Raw genomic sequence first — 13,481 nt, 5'->3', positions numbered from 1 at the left:
TGAATTCCCTTTCTTTGGATCCACTGGCAACATTATTTACCCAGTCCACCTGCATATTGAAGTCTCCCATGATCACTGTGACCTTGCCTGTCTGACATGCCTTCTCTATTTCCCGGTACATGTTGCGCCCCTGGTCCTGACCACTGTTTGGAGGTCTGTACATAACTCCCATTTTGGTGTTTTTGCCTTTGTGGTTCCTCAATTCCACCCACAGATTCCACATCATCTGACGCTATGTCATTCAGCACCATAGATTTAATTTTGTTCTTAACTAACAAGGCAACCCCGCCCCCTCTGCCCACCCCCTTGTCTTTTCGATAAGTTGAAAACCCTTGGATGTTTAACTGCCAGTCCTGACCCCCCTGTAACCACGTCTCTGTGATGGTTGATAGTAAGCGAGGGAAGGAGGAAAGTTGATAATATAGACAATGAGTAGGTGAAAATGGGTTGGGTGTGCTAAAAGCAGCCCATGTTATGACCAGGCCTGAGATGTGAGGAGAGGACACGTAAGGAGGTGTTCAGCTTCCAAAATTATTGAACTTGATATCGATCCCTGAAGTCTGCAGGGTCCCCAAGCAAAAGATGAAATTCTGTTCTTCCAATTTGCTCTGGCCCTTGCTGGAACACTGACAGCAAGCCTGAGACAAAGATGTTGGCCAGAGAACATGTGATATGTTGAAGTGGCAAGCAATAGGAAGCACAGGGTCATTTTTAGGACAGAATGTAGGTGCTCTGCAAAGAGTTATCCAGTCTGCATTTCACCTCCCTAACATAGGGGAGACTACATACAAGACCACAAATAAGGAAGGTTGGTTTTTTTTGAGAGGGGAGGTGGTGGTGGGAGTTGGAGGGGAGACAATGTAAGAGAAATGGAGAACAGACATAATATGGTCAGTTTTGAGTGTTACTGATTTCTTCCTTCCTCTCCTCTCTACGTGTTGGCTGCAAAATAGATATTCACATCTAAGACCATAAGAGTACAACACCATAATGTATAGGAGTGGAATTAAGCTGTTTGGCGCATTGCGTCTGCGGCACTATTCAGTTTTTAGCTGATATGTTTCTCAACCTCATTCTCCTGCCTTCTCCCTGTAACTATTTTCCCCTGACAAATCAAGGACCTATCTATCCCTGTCTTAAATATACTCAATGACTTGGCCTCATTAGCCTTCTGTGTCAATCTGTTCCATAGTTTTACCACTTTCCAGCTGAAGAAATTCCTCTTTATCTCAGTTATAAAGAGTCATTCCTTCACCTTGAAGTTGTGCCCTTTGATCCTAGTCTCTTCTACTAGTGGAAACATCTTCTCCAGGCCCAGTCTATCCTGCCCTCTCAATATTTTGTAAGTTATAATCAGATCTCCATATCCTTCTAAACTCCATCGAGTACAGATCCAGGGTCAAGATTAGAGTGGTGCTGGAAAGGCACAGCAGGTCAGGCAGCATCTAAGGAGCAAGAAAAAAAAAATTGATGTTTTGGGCAGGAGCCCTTCATGAGGAATGAATGATCCAGAGTCCTCAACCGCTCCACATAGGACAAGCCCTTCATTTCCAGGATCATTCATGTAAGCCTCCTCTGGACCCCCTCCAATGCCAGCACATTCTTCCTTAGATACAAGGCCTGAATCTGCCCTCAATGCGGTCTGACCCTGGCCTTGTACAGCCTCAGCAATACATCTCTGCTCATGTATTCTAGCCCTTTTGAAATCACTGCTAACATTGTACTTGCCTCCCAAACTGCAAACTGAATCTGAATGTTAAGGTTAAGAGAATACTGAACTAGGATTCCCAAGTCACTTTAGAAAATAGCCTATTCCCCTTTTAGAAAATAGGATATCTCTCTATACCTCCTACCATAGTAGATAACCTCACATTCTCATATTGTATTCTATCTTCCACTTTTTTGCCCACTCTCCTAGGCTGATGGAGGAGTCTTGCCTGAAATGTTGATTTTCCTGCTCCTTGGATGCTGCCTGACCTACTATGCTTTTTCAGCACCACACTCTTGACTCTAATCTCCAGTGCTCACTTTTGCCTGGGCTGTCCTAGTCCTCCCTGATCTGGAACCAACTTTACTGGATCCATTACCATTTTCTGAGAGTTTTGAATCACAAAATAATTGACTAATTAATCTCTCCGCCGAACAACCTCCTACCCAATCCACCACTTACCAAACTTCCCTTTTGTTCCTTCTGTTCTTACATTTCTATCAGTGCTGATGAAAGGTCAGCTTGAGCTGACACATTGAAACCTGAAAAGCTCACATCTATGTTCAGAAGATATTAGGAAAACAAATGACTGTTGGCCTTTATTTCAAAAAGAATGCTGTATAACAATAAGGAAGTCTTGCTAAAATTATACAAGGCTGTAGTCATAGCTGGAAAACTGAACAGTTTTGGTCTCTTTATCTAAGAAAGGATGTACTGATTGGATGCAATCCAGAGAAGGTTCATTAAATTGATTTAGGGTGTGGTGGGATTTTCTTATCAGGAAAGGCTTAATTGCTTGGGCTTGTGCTCATTGGTACAATGAGTTAGTTTATTGAAACATATGAGATTCTTGGAGGATTTGACAAGTTAGGTACAGGGAGGTTGTTTCCCCTTTTGGGAGAGTCTAGGACCAGAAGGCATAATCTCAGAATAAGGAGTCATCCATTAAATACAGAGTTAAGAAGGAATTCCTGCTCTCAGAAGGTAGTGAATCTATTGATTTCTTTACTGCAGAGGCTGGGTCATTAAGTATATTCAAGGCCACGATAGACAGTTTTTTTTTAATGAGGAAGGGAATCAAGGGCTTTTGGGAGGATTAGGCAGGAAAGTGGAGATGGGGATTATCAGATCAAGCCATATTAACATTGAATGAGACTCAATGGCTTATCTCTGCTCCTATGTCGTATGGTCAATCTTCTGGATAGGTTTTCTAGCATGACAGGGTTTATCCCATTCTGAGGGGAAAGGATAATAAATGATGTCTGTTGATCAAGAATGCTAGGAAAATACAAAAGAGCTGTTAAAAGTACTCTAGGTGTTAAAATATTGGAGAGAGCAGAAACTGTAGCTTTAGGGTATATTTACCTAATACTCTTAAGGTATTTCTACATGAAGGACAATCTAAGAACTGTTTTTAAGATATAATGTTTTGTGGGCAATCATTTCTTTTGGAAAATGTGCATTCAACAAAGGGCATTGCTGGCAAAGGTTTGCAGATTGTCCTTATGAGTTAAAGAAATTTTAGGACAGCAAGGAAATTTCTGAATAAAGTGGTTTGATGCAAGTCACCCCTTGTCAGACTTTTTTTTAAAAAAATGCTTACTCCAAGAAATTATTGAAGGTCTTTCAAAAGGGAGGCCTCGTTATATGAGAAGATGGAAATAAATCAATTCTTGTTTCAGTTGCATTGTGATTAATTATGTTTTTCTGTTTAAAGGAACTAAGGACAATATGGAAGGTTAATTGTATTATATTGAATATGAAAAAACTGATCTGTGGCAGAAGGTAAAACAAATAGAACATAAAAACCATAATTGTTTAAAATTTTCAATAGCTTGTTCAAGAATGGTTCAAATAGCTTTAAACATTTTATTAAAAGAGAACAAGGGAAAGCTGTTAATGTAGAGTTCAAATAGATGATTGGGTTTAATTGATTAATTAATTGATATAAAGGTTAACAGGTGGATCTGATATGTGGAAAATGATGTACCACTGAGTGGTTAATAAACTCTACAATGAAAGGTATCTTCCTTATTGTTTCACTGACAGGCTTTGACCCAAATTTACAGTTAGTTATATTAGTGGCAAGTACATTAATTCTATAGTGGAATTGTACTGACAATTAGAATAATGCATTGTTTGACTCTCATTGGGCATTCAAATGACTCGAGTAAACTAACACTGGGAATTGCAGCGATTTATCAAAGGACTAACTCTGATAATTAAACTAACACATGGGTGGAGTATGATTGATAATTGCTGACTGTGGTAATTACAGAGATGCATAGAGAGAATGGTATTGGTAATTTCTAGCTGTGGCAATTTCAGAAATTCATGGTTGGTGTGTGATTAGTAATTACAGGGTGTGGCAGTTATAGTAACCCATTAAAACAAAATCAACATACTGAACAAGCTGGAAATCTTCTTTTCTTGTTCCATTATCATATCCAGTGGTGTTTCACAGGAATCCGTGCTGGGACCACTGTTGTTTTGTGATATGTTTGCAGATGACACTGGTGGAGTAGCAGATAGTGAAGGGGACTGTCAGAGAGTACAGCAGAATGTAGATAGATTGGAGAGATGGGCTGAGAAATGGCAGATGGAGTTCAATCTGGGCAAATGCGAGGTGATGGATTTGGAAGATCCAATTCAAGAGCAAACTATACAGTAAATTAAAATGTCCTGGGGAAAATTGATTTGGAGATGCCGGTGTTGGACTGGGGTGTACAAAGTTAAAAATCACACAACACCACATTATAGTCCAACAGGTTTAATTGGAAGCACACTAGCTTTCGGAGCGACGCTCCTTCATCAGCTGCTTGTGTGATTTTTAACTGGGGAAAATTGACGTCATAGGACATACAGAGAGATCTGGGTGTTCAGGTCCATTTTTTTCCCTGAAGGTGGCAATGCAGTTCAGTAAAGTGGTCAAGAAGGCACACCGCTTACTTTCCTCCATTTGGATGGGATATTGAGTAGAATAGTTGGCAGGTCATGTTACAGTTGTATAGGACTTTGGTTTGGCCGCATTTGGAATACTGTGTACAGTTCTGGTTGTCACATTACCAAAAGGACGTGGATGCTTTGGAGAGGATGCAGAGGAGTTTCACCAGGATGTTGCCTGGTATGGAGGGCACTAGGTATGAAGAGAGGCTGAATTGATTAGGATTATTTTCATTAGAAAGACGGAGGTTGAAGGGGGACCTGATTTGAAGTCTATAAAATCATGAGCAGTACAGACTGGGTAGATAGCAAGAAGCTTTTTCCCAGAGTGCAGAACTCAATTACTAGGGGTCATGAGTTCAAAGTGAGAGGGGTAAGATTTAGGAGAGATGTACGTGGAAAGTTCTTCCAGCAGAGGGTGGTGGGTGCCTGGAATTCATTGCCAGCGGAGGTGATAGGGATGGGAACAATTTAAGATGTCATTTAAGATGTATCTAGACAGATACATAAATGGGCAGGGAGCAAAGGGATACAGATCCTTAGAAAATAGGGGGCAGGTTTAGATAGAGGATCTGGATCGGCTCAGGCTTGGAGGGCCAAAGTGCCTGTTTCTTTGCTGTAATGTTCTTTTGTTCGTTCTTCTATCTTTTTAGCATTAGACCATCATTATTTGCAATAGTTAAGTACATATGTCTTCCACCTTATGAAAGATCTTCTCTTTTGTTCCTTCGTTCAAGCTTCTCTTTCCTGGCAGCTGTATTTGCTAACTTTAAACTTTTGCCAGAAATGGGGGGGGGGGAGGTAATGGTGGTGGTGGTCAATGAATGGAAGAATGCCATCATTCTAGGGACAACAAGTAAAACCACCAATAAATACTCACATTGGATAAATGTGCAAGACAGGGGGACAGGAGGTAAAGTCCATGGATTGGCAAAATGAGGTGAAAATGTGGAAGGCTAGATATCATACTCTGAATTCGTAAAGTAGATATGGAAGTGGCAATGATTTCATAGAAGTGATTATAAACTGCAAAAGGAATTATGGTTGTTGCACTAATATTAATTTGGGGAGGGAGGATGGTGTTGTGGAAAGGGGTGATGTGGAGATATTGTATAACAGTGCCATCAAGCAACACTTGCTAATCAATAACCTACTTACTGATGTTCAGTTTGGATTCTGTCAGGGCCACTCAGCTCTTGGTCTCATTACAGTCTTGGTTCAAATATGGACAAAAGAGCTGAATTCCAGAGGTGAGATGAGAATAATTGCCCTTGATGTCAAGGCCACATTTGATCAAGTGTGTCATCAAGAAGCCCTCATGAATCTAGAGTCAATGATAATCAAAGGAAAACTCTGCTGGTTGGAGTCATACTGACAAAAAAAGAAACTGGTTATGGTTGTTGGAGGTCAGGCATCTCCGCTTCAGGACATCATTGCAGGAGTTCCTCCGGGTAGCGTCCTAGCTGTAATTTTCAGCTGCTTCATGAATGACCTTTTCTCCAACTTAAAGCCAGAAGTGGAAATTTTTGCCAATGGTTGCACAATGTTTCACACCATTCATGATTCCTCAGATATTGAAGCAGCCCATAGCCATACACACCAAGACCTGGAGAATATCCTGTCTTGGGCTGATATTTGGAAAGTAACATTTGTGCTACCCAAGTATCAGTGAATGACCATCATCAGAAAGAGAAAATCTGACCATTGCCCATTTACATTCAATGGCATTGCCGTTACTATCTCCTCCACTATCAATGTCCTGCAAGTTGCCATTGACTAGAGATGGAATTGGGCCAGCCATATAAGTACTGTGGCTACCAGAGCAGAAATCCTGTGGCAAATAACTTATCTGCTGTCTCCACAAAGTGAGTCTACCATCTGTAAGGTTTAAGTCAGGAGTGTAATGGAATACTCCCCACTTCTCTGAATAAATTATCTCAACACCAATCAAGACACTTAACAAAACCCACCATTGATTTAAGAATACCACTTGATTGGCATTATACCCACTATATCAACAGTCACTCCCTTCATCACTGACACACACTGAGGCAGCAGTGTGTACCTACAAAATGTGCTGCAGCAATTCACCAATGTTCCTTCAACAGCACCTTCCAAACCATGTCACCACTACCTCTTAGAAGGAGAAAGGCACTGGATGCATGGGAACACAACCACCTGCAGATTTCCCTGAAAGTCGCTGTTGCTGCATCCAATTCCTGAAATTCCTTTCCTAATAGCACTCTGGCTGTCTCTACATCCCAAGGACAGCAGCGGCTCAAACCACTTTGGGCAATACATGTTGGCCGATGAATAAAAAATAGTTAGTGGTAGACTCTTCCATGTTCCTTGATATTGGTTGTAAGCGTTTTGAAGCAGATGTACTGCGGTAAGTATATCTGTGTGCATAGCCCAGGATGCACGATATTCTGCAGTAATGTACACGTGCTGAGTTGTTTGCATTGTGATAAATCAGCCATGGCCACATGCCTAGATGCCAATATTATCCTGAAAGCAAAAAAAAAACTTCAATCCAAGATATCCTTGATTTGTAAAAAACTTGAGCTTGAATTAATAGAGAAGTATTTGTCAAAATAATGACAGTGCGTCAACAAATATGATTTATTAAGTAATGACTTTTTGCATCACAGTAAGAGATTGTTAATGCCTGATTTTTTTCCTTCCAACATACTAATGAGATGAATAAGTGTCTAAATTATAGATGATATTGTAATCACATTGACAACATCTCATGTTATTCCATATTCTTACAAACTAATTTCCTTTATTTTGACTCATCTTACTCTTTTTGAGAGTAACTTATGTGATGCTGGTGAATAGGCTGTGTTTGAGGCTGAATTTTCACTAATGAGTTGGGAAGCTCAGAAAACTTTCTGACTCAACATATTGTTCTCTGGGATATTTTGTAGTCAATACCCTGCCTTTAGGCCAGATAATCCAAATTCAAATTCCACTTTGGGACTTGATTGTCACAGAGTGGCTGAGAAGTGGCAGTTGGAGTTTAATTCAGAGAAATGCGAGTGCTGCATTTTGGGAAAGCAAATCTTAGCAGGACTTTTGCACTGAAAGGTAAGGACCTCGGGAGTGTTGTTAAACAAAGAGACTTTGAAGTGCAGGTTCATGGCTCCTTGAAAGTGAAGTTGCAGGTAGATAGGATAGTGAGGAAGGTGTTTGGTATGCTTTTCTTTATCAGTCAGAGTTTTGCGTACAGGAGTTGGGAGGTCATGTTGTGGCTGTACAGGGCATTGGTTAGACTACGGTTGGAATATTGCGTGAAATTCTGGTCTCCTTCCTATCGGAATGATGTTGTGAAACTTGAAAGGGTTCAGAAAAGATTTACAAAGAAGTTGCCAGGGTTGGGGGATTTGAGCTATAGGGAGAGGCTGAACAGACTGGGGCTGTTTTCCCTGGAGCATTGGAGGCTGACGGTTGACCTTATAGAGGTTTACAAAATTATGTGGCACATGGATAGAATGAATAGACAAAATCTTTTCCCTGGGGTGGGAGAGTCTAGAACTACAGTTGCAACATTTAAAAGGCATTTGGATGGGTATATAAATAGGAGGGGTTTGAAAGGATATCGGCCGGGTGCTGGCAGGTAGGACTAGATTGGGTTGAGATATCTGTTCGGCATGGAAGGGTTGGACCGAAGGGTCTGTTTGCATGCTGTACATCTCTATGATTCAATGAGTGTGCATATTAACATAGTCAAGTAGGATGATTGTCAACTTGTAAATCCTTCTGATATGCCTGCAGCAGATGGTAAGAGTAGGAGAATTTCCTGGTCACCAGAACCATTACAACAGTATCTCCAGAGTAAAAGAAGAGCAAGTGTCATCCTTGACATGAGGGACTATCTCAGATTTACTCATTTTCATAGAAATGACCCTTTTACACATCATTTTCATGGATCCAGGTGAGTCATAATCAAATTGGTCCAATGACTCGAGAGAAGTATGGAGGTGGATGCAGAGGACAGTAAATCTGAGTCCAGCACGGAAACAGTCCATGATGACTATAATCCCAAACTAAACTGGACCCACCTACTTGTATCTGACCCATATCCCTCCAAACATTTCTTTCTTTGATTATTCAGAATTCAATTAACCAAATGAAATTCTCCCCGCTCGTGTCCTTCAGATAATTGAAGTTCCTCTGTCCTTATCTAAATGTCTTTTAAACATTGTAACCATACCCGCAATCATCACTTCCTTTCAAGGTTTATTCCACACATGAGCCACTCTCTGTGTAAAAGAAATTGCCCCATTGTCTTTTTAAAATCTTTCTCCTCTCACCTTAAAAGTAATCTCCCTGGTCTTAAAATTTCTCACCTTGAACAAAAAATCTGTCATTCACCTTACTGTACCCTCGTGATCTTATAAACCTCTAAAGGGTCACCCCTCAACTGCCTGCACTCCGGTGGCTAGGTCCCAGCCTATCCAGCCTCTCCTTATAACTCAAATTATCCAGAGCAGGCAGCATCCTGGTAAATCATTTCTGAGCCCTCTCCAACTTAATAACATCCTTTGTATAACAGGGCAACCAGAACTGGACACAGTACTCCAGAAGAAGTCTTGTACAATCTCAATGTAACATCCCAAATCCTATACACAAAGGTCTGAGCAATGATGGCAAACATGCTAAACACCTTCTTAACCACTGTAACTGTATGTAACATCTTTGGCCTGATATGAAGGACTACCCTGGATTCCACTCCTGCTGTGAGGAAGGAAACTGACAGTGCGTTGTTGGTTCATGGAGGGAAATACCTGTGAGCTGACAAGCAAGAGCTGTAATTGATGATCAACTATTTAGCTACATTGGACAAGATGGCCCATCATGTGCCACCCATAGGAACAATAGAGTTTAATGCTGCCTATTGACCTCGTATAATGATGAACTAGACAGGGGTAACTTAATGGTAAACAAACATTTGCAGGCCTGGGATTGTTTTATCTTAATTTCCCACTGTCCTGGGGTCTACATTTGTCTTTATTAATCTTTTTCCCTTCATATGCTTTTAGAAGTTTTATGGTCAGTTTCTACAGTTCTCTGTAATTTTATTCTCATATTTCATTTTCTCCCACTTGATTAATGTTTTGTCCTCTTTTGCTGAATTCAGAAATGTTCCCAATCCTCAGGATTCCTTGATAATCATTGTGTCTTTTGAGCTCAGTATTACAGATAATGAGTTGCCCACAGGAGGTTCCAGAGGAGCAGACATGCAAATATCTGTTGGAGTTACCTGAGGCAATGCAAGCTCTTGCACTGCGGGTGGAAAAGTTTATTGAGCTGATGAGCCCAACCATGCCTCAGGATCTTGATTGCATGAGCCCCATCCATGAAAGAACAGTCGGTCTCCTGAACAGACACCTGTGGCATCATTCAGACTTTATGCAATAGCAGTGTAACATCCAGAAAAATGTTCATGGCTCACTTAGTAGCAGGGAATTCAGAGTTAGAGTACTGGTCTACATGGTGTTTACCAGGATCTCTGCACCCACAAAAGGGTATTGGATGATTATTTGGTGGAAATAATGTGCAAAGTTATGGGGAAAAACACAGTTGTTTGGCGTTAGATATTGATGCTCATTGAACCAGTGGAGTAGGCTGGATTGACTTATTTTGTGCTGTAACATTCCTGTGAATCCGTGCTTTGTGCAGCATCACAATGGTACTTGGAAGGGTTTCCTTGCTCTACCCCAGCAATCAGTCTCATCTGACCCTCCTGACTACCAGCTCAGGGCGGTGGAGGCAGGTGAGGAGGTTGAGGCTTCTGACATTTTGACATTTCACTTTCTGTGATTTCCTTTCCTCTCCATCAAAGATCCCACCAATACTGCACAATCTGGAGGACCACAGCTACCCTCGCAGAAACTGCAGTCTCAGGAAGGTCCCCACTGAGTCCTTGCATGATGAGGCTGACCCCTTAGTGCTCACTAACCAGTGAGAGATTAGCAACTTGACTCCACTTCCCCTGAGGCAACGTGGGAATCACTCTGTAGGAGTATTGGCGAGGACAGGATACGCTTCGCTTTCATCATTAAAAGATTCACAGTGGTGCTTTGTCATCCCAAAGTGTTAATAATTAGTTTCATGCACTTGTAAATATGCTCTATGCTTTCTGCAATGGATGTGATGGTTTGGCATTGCAGAATGATGGTTACAGATACCAGGAAAATATAAAGCAGCAGGTTCTTACCAGTGACAATGGAGACTGCAGCCAGTCATCCATCTCTTAATGATGTCGTGAATTGGAGGTGCTGGTGTTGACTGGGGTGTACAAAGTTTAAAAATCACACAACACCAGGTTATAGTCCAACAGGTTTATTTGGAAGCACTAGCTTTGGAAGCACTGCTCCTTCATCTGGTGGTTGACAAGGTTGACTGTTTTGTTTACATTTGGTCTCTTGATGTAAAACAAAAGGGAAACGGTAGTCGTGACATACCTGGATTCAATGAAGGTGCCTGAAAAAATTAGTAGTAAAGATACAGGCTAATAGTGTGGTAATACATTAGCATAGCTAGAGGATTTAGTTATGGGACAGGAAGCAAAGTTTGGGCATAAATGTGAGATTTTCAAGTTGGCAAATTGATACCATTGGAGTACTGCAAGGAGTCATGCTGAGGAGTCAGCTACTTTGTAAGAATCGAAAAACAGATTTTGTTTTAAAATGGGTGTGTATCTTGTAAATATTAATGCTAAAAGAAATTGAGCTCAAACATGAAATACAGAGAAGTGAGAAGGTACGAAATCCATATTTGCCACCTTCCATCCTTCACAACAAATATTTAACCCAGCTAACCTAGCTGTCTGTCTGTCTTTACTTGGTAAGGGAGGGATGGTGAGTGGGGAGGATGAAATCAATAAAGGCAGCTCTAGTTGTAGCATCTTGACACAGAAAAAAATGTGCAAAGGTTTGACAAGATATTGATTTAAGACCGGATCATAATGCCATGTTTTGCTGAAGTGAGCAACAATTACATGGTGTTCAGTCTTATTTTAGCTGCTATCGAGCTTTCACATGAGTGAGACAAATGGTTGTTTGCTATCTATTCAGTTAAGAGGATCCCTTGTGCTTAAGTAAAAATGTGATGAAAGGATCAACTGGACATCCTACTGGTAATCTGTCATAGCAAAGCATGCTTTGTGCAGTTTCTATAAATTCAAGCTTTCTGAAACTGTGATGGAATGCTGGATTGACCTCCAATTTTCTAGGCAGTGAATGCTTCAAGCCTGGAATACACAGTTTGAGGAGACAAACAATATCAAGGCTGTGAAAAAAGGAAGGGATCTGCATCTAAGGAAAAGATATTTGCAAGGCTATGGAAAAAGACCTGGAGAGTGCAAATGACCTGAACTACGTTGTTTTACACTGGTATGGAAGAGATGGGCTGAATGTCCTTCTTTAGGGATGTCTATGATTTTTTTGTTTATCTGAGACCTATTTAGATTAGTCATGAAATGCATTCACTTATGGGCACTGGTTATTGCTTAAGGCAGGCAGTATTATCCCAGCTAGGGCAGGTACTTCTTATTGCAGAGTCCTCTGTAACTTGCTCCTTTTATAAAAGATGTTACACTGAATACTGTGCAACTCATAGAATTCCAGTGTAATATGTTGTTATTTGCTGGATCATAAGAGCTGTACTAAAGGGGCCATACTAAACCTGCATTTGGGGAATGAGTCTGACCAATAGGGGAGCAGGCTGGGAACAGTGACCATATTTTCTGAAATTTTAAGTTACTTATGGATAAGGATAAGAGTTGACATTGGGCGAAAGTACTAAATTAGGGTAAGGGCTATCTACAACAATATTAGGCAGGAACTGGGGAATGTAGATTGGACATGGCTGTTGGAGGGTAAATCCACATCTGTAATGTGAGAATCTTTTAAAGGCCAGTTGATTAGAGTTCAGGTCCAGCATGTTCCTGTGTAAATGAAAGAAAAAGATGCAAGATTTGAGAACGTTGGATGACAAGAGAAATTGTGAACTTAGTCAAAAAGAAAAAGGAGGCATATATAAGATTTGAAACTGAAGACAGACAAAGCCCTTGTAGAATATAAAGAAAGCAGGAAAGAACTTAAACAAAGAGTCAGGAGAGCTTAAAGGGACCAAGGAATGTCCTTGGCAAACAGGGTTAGAGAAAATTCCAGGGCACTTTATATGCATGTAAGTCTATGACCATGTGAGCTCTTTTAACAAATACTTTGCATCGGTATTCACAAAGCGAAGGATGTGGTGGATAGGAAGGATATGGTGGTTGGTGAGTCTAGAAAGGAGTACGTTGATATTCTAGGAAATGTCAATATAAAAATGAAGTTAGAGTCATACAGCTGTACAGCATGGAAACAGACTCTTCAGTTCTACTCTTCCATCCTGGCCAGATATCCTAAATTAATCTAGTCCCATTTGCCAGCATTTGGCTCATATCCCTCTAAACCCTTCCTATTCATATACCCCAACTGGATGCCTTTTAAATGTTGTAATTGTACCAACATCCGCCAGTTCCTGTGGCAGCTCATTCCATACACGGGCCACTCTCCACATGAAAAAGTTGCCCCTTAAGTCCCTTTTAAATCTTTCCCCTCTCACCTTAAGCCTTTGCCCTCTATTTTTGGACTCCACTATCCTGGGGAAAAGACCTTGACTATTCACCCTATCTATGACCCTCATGATTTTTTATAAACTTCTATAAAGTCACTCCTCAGCCTCTGACACTCCAGGGAAAAATAGCCCCAGCCTATTCAGCCTCTCCCAAAGCTCAAGCCCTCCAACCCTGGCAACATCCTTGTAAATTTTTTCT

The sequence above is a fragment of the Chiloscyllium plagiosum genome, chromosome 14, assembly GCF_004010195.1.
Source record: "Chiloscyllium plagiosum isolate BGI_BamShark_2017 chromosome 14, ASM401019v2, whole genome shotgun sequence".
In the NCBI taxonomy this organism is placed as follows: Eukaryota; Metazoa; Chordata; class Chondrichthyes; order Orectolobiformes; family Hemiscylliidae; genus Chiloscyllium; species Chiloscyllium plagiosum.
This window is presented reverse-complemented; position numbering follows the sequence as displayed.